Raw genomic sequence first — 4,454 nt, 5'->3', positions numbered from 1 at the left:
TCCCTGGCTATAAAACACTGCATATATTTATCCAGGCTCTAAAGGCCGTTTTTATAACTTCAGTCTTGGTTTGCTTTTCAATATTCTTATCGGTTTTGCTATCTTTGGAAAATATATAAGGATTGGCTATTGGAACATGCAGCTTTGTGCAAAATATTGAATCGAAGCCCTTAATTGCAAGCCGTAAATGTAGTACCAGTGACAGATTGCGAAGCCAGAAACCATTTGGTCAACACACAACAGCTAACAAGACTGTTCCAGCAAAGGGAAAGAAAAATAGCGTACAGGACAGTATTTTAGCATAGACATGAGTTTTATTGCAAGAAAATAAACCTTTCGGGAAAATTAGGAAAAAGAGGAATGTAGGAATGTGTAATCAGATCCATAAGGCATACGATAAAAATCAGGTTTCTTTATTTTATTTTTTTTATGTAGAAAAAAAAAAGTATCTATGTTAAATCAGCCAGAAGAAGTGATACATTATTCTTAGTGAAAGAAATTTTGTCTATAAACACTTACAAGACTTCAAACAAAAACAAAGCGAGGACTGGAAAACAGTCTCTGGAAGACATTCGTTACTCCTGTTCAACTCATGTTTTCTCTTGTCGCTGTGAAGCTTGGGTGATTCCTTAAATGTCTGAAATGACAAGCTGCTCTGGAGATGCTCAGTTGCAAATATTGTGCATCTGTGTACAGACCTTCACAAAATAACCTCCCCGCTGCATTTCCTACATGACTGGTGAGATGCTTTATGTACAACACAGCAAGGTCAGATGCTGCTGCAGTCGGCTGCTGCTGTAGCAGTAGCTGAAGCATAGAGTATTTGTATTAATTGGGGAATTAGTTATCTGTCAAGAGGCACCTCACTAAACGCTGCTCAGGAAAAAGGACAATAGCTTCTTTAATGACTGCTCAAGTTTAAAGGCGCTCTTTAAGAATTAATTAAATTAAGGAGACTATTTTGAGAGCTGGAAGATTTTATACGTAAAAGTGAGGTTGTCTGGGCTTACTGGAAACAGAATTTCTGTTACTATTAAACCCTGATGAAACTGAAAGAATGACTCAGAAAACAGACTGAATAAGAGGAAAACTCTTCAGATGCTCTGAGAATTTCCCACGGCAAGAACAAAGGCAATTAGCAGAGTACTGCATAGGCAGTCGGCAGATTACACATTCATGAGCTGAAGACGTCACTGCGTCCTTCCCCCAACCAATGGTGACAGCAGCCAATTTTAGATCAAACCTCACCGTACCCTCTCCACAAAGCAATGGCATCAAGTGGGGTCCGAACTGAGCTGAAGGCCACGTGTTGGTCCTGTGCTTCGCTCCGCGGTCCTCGCAGGCTCCGCGTGCCAGACGACCAAGCAGGGTGAAGCACGGGAAGGGCAGCCGCGGTGTGGGCTCTGCCCAGCCGTACTTTCACAGGGGAAGTTGAGGCCATAAAGTACCACCACGAAATTTTATTTGCATTTTTGAGCTGATTTAAGTGGATGTCAAAATGCTCTTATAATTCACAATAGTGAGAGCTTCTCCCGGAAACACCAAACTGGTTAGGAATGTTTTCTTGCCACGCAGAGACTGGCTAAATTTGTGTTACGGGGCATGACAATATGATTTATGCAGAGGGAAGGACTTTGATATTCTTCGATATGCCTTTCTTCAGGAGGATCTTGCTATGGTTTCTTTTGAATAAGTGACTTAAATATTTGCACTGGCTTCACCGGGTTTACTTAAGATTATTCAAGGTTTTATTATTAGCTGTGTAGATTATCCCTGATATACCAAAACAGGATTTACAAGACTCCCCCCAAAAACGTACACAAGCCATGTCTGTGCCTTGTTTTTTATCTACCATTAAAACAAGATTACAACTCACTTTAGGAGAAAGGTACTTAGATCCTCTCCAAGGGTAAATTCACTCTTGCCATATACAATCTCTGTTGCAAAGTCTCCTCAGAGAGAAGTACAGAGGAAACTGTAGCTGAAATAATCATCATTTATTGTTTATGATCTCCTTTAGTTCAGAGTTTGCTTTTCTTTGGCAATAAAATAGCCACAAGTCATTCACAAAAATTTGTTGTGTTTGTTCTTTATTGAGACAACTTTTGACAATGAAGTGAATAGTGGCATCACACCTTTGAACTGCCATAAAAGGCGATTTTAAAGATGGGGCCCTCCTTGTGCATCTTGTTTTTAGCTCTCCGCAGTTTCTGAGGCAAAGCCCAGCAAATGGAGACATCATCTTTAGTCCTGACCAACCTGAAGGGACCCCCAAATTCCCAGGACAGTGCTACCCAAAGCCCCCCCCTCCCCCCGCACTACGCAAAGCCACAGAGACACTTCCAGTTAGTCCTGACCAACCTGAAGGGACCCCCAAACTCCCAGGACAGTGCTACCCAAAGCCCCTCCCTCCCCCCGGACTATGCAAAGCCACAGAGACACTTCCAACACTGGCCATGCCCTGTTACAGGAATGATCAGTCCTTGGGAATGACTAGTCTCCTTCTTCACCAGAGACTGAATTATGGACATCAGCTGCCAAGGAGATGCTTCCTCCCGTGGTGTCAGGGTCCAGAGGACTAATGGGCTCTAAGAGCCTGACCAGCCCCACCTGCCCTCAGCCAGCACAGGCTGTATTTAAGCCCAGACCCAGTTCTGAAGCCTCCCTTGGGCTGTGCATGGTGCTGTCTCCAGAGCTCTTGTGGTCATGCTGCTTGTCTGTGTCCAGTCCCACCAGCTGGCCTCCTGGATGGATGCTGGACTTGCCTAGTTCCTACAAACCTCTCTGATGCTGTGGGTTCTCAGCAGCTGGCCCTGCTCAGGTATAGTGGGATGGGCTGGGGGTCACAACAGTCCCTTGGCTTCTGGCCCTGAAGGAGCATGAGCTGTCATGGCACCTGGATGTGGTGTCCAGCAGTGTCACTGGCCTCAGTGATCATTGGCCAGAGCACCTCAGGAGTCTGGGGTGGGCAGGGAGCCAGCAGGTAAAGCAAAATCAGCAGTACTGCAAGCCATGAGGTGGGGCCAAGTCAGAGCAGAGATCCCTCAGTGAGTTCTTTCTTGCAGGTCAATGCTGCATAGTGGACCTGAGCCCTCTAGACCACCTCCTCAAACACAGCCTTTCTCCAAGGAGGGATGTACCCTTCTGCATGTGTCACGGTGACCTCCAGATGCATTGAGAAGGTTTATCATGGCACCATGACCAGCACCCTTCTGCTGTGCTCATCCTCCTTAGGCTGTGAGATCTACCAGGAGGCAGCAGCTGCCATTGCTTTCCGGGGTGCGTGGGGCAGGAGAAAGCTTGGTCACCAGGGAACAGTTTCTCAACCTGTTGTCCTGTGTGGCAGCAGCTGTAGAAGGTGATTGCTGTGTGGTTTTGGTTTTGTTTACGTACTTGAAGGGGCTTAGAGGACAAAACTGTGAACTTGGTGTTTATGCACGCTGCAACACCCTGAATGTGCACATCTCTTCCCTCTCCCCTTGTGCTCCCTTTGCTTGTCTGTGACTCGGATGCTCTTCCTGGAGCAGCTGACAGAGCTGATCCCTGCAGAAAGCTGCTGCTCCGGCACCACAGAGCCTCTGCATCCACCAAGGACCATATGTACCCTCGCAGAGTGAGCCATGAGCATCTCCCCACAGTTCCCAGCCAGAGCAGGACCGAGGTAGGAAGACTCTGCAGCTCCCAGCTCTGCGCTGCTTGCACTGAGTGCTGCTAAGGGTGTATGAATATTCCCTTTGGTACACAGGGGCATCGCTTGTGTCCGAGCAACTGGGCGCACCGGGGCAGGGACTGTCGATTGCTTTGTGCTGGTAGGTTAGACCCAGCACTAAGGGCTGTTCCATGTGGCACAGGATAAACGGAGGGTGAACTGCCTGGATATGAGCTACCAGTGTGCGTGTCTCATCACATTTCTAAGAGATGCCAACAGAGGGCATCTGCTGCCAGACATGCTGCACACTCCCTGCTGCAGCCCCTGAGCCTGGCTTGGGATAAAGAGCATCCCAGGCTGGTTTAACCTCTTGCACTTGAGCTCAGGTGAAGCTTTGTCAGGTTTTAAGCAGATGGGCTTTTTCAGTGGGTGTTTGCGCTTTCTTTTACAGGAAAAAAAGGAGAGGGGGGCACAATGATCCATAGCTGCAGCCTCTTGGTCAAGGCAGGACTTTGGTAATTAGTGTGTAAGGGCTCCACACAGCCTGGCAGAGCATCAGCCAGGTTCAAAGTGAAGGTGGATGCTCTGTTGTCCTGCACAGCTGTAAACAAATTCAGAAGCACTGCTGTGCTGGTGTCAGGGAGCAGGAGGTTTCATGACAAACGTCCTGGCTTGGGTGGATTTAAATAGTCAGTTTTATTTATAGGTGTTTATTCTTGGCATTTAATCTCCTTGTTTCATGTCTCTCGTGGACAGTCAAAAAGAAATCGAACTTGTAAAGCCTGCTGCTCCCTCTGGTACATAC

Source organism: Buceros rhinoceros, unplaced genomic scaffold (genome assembly GCF_000710305.1).
Source record: "Buceros rhinoceros silvestris isolate BGI_N320 unplaced genomic scaffold, ASM71030v1 scaffold166, whole genome shotgun sequence".
Lineage (NCBI taxonomy): Eukaryota > Metazoa > Chordata > Aves > Bucerotiformes > Bucerotidae > Buceros > Buceros rhinoceros.
Note: the sequence above shows the minus strand (reverse complement) of the source record.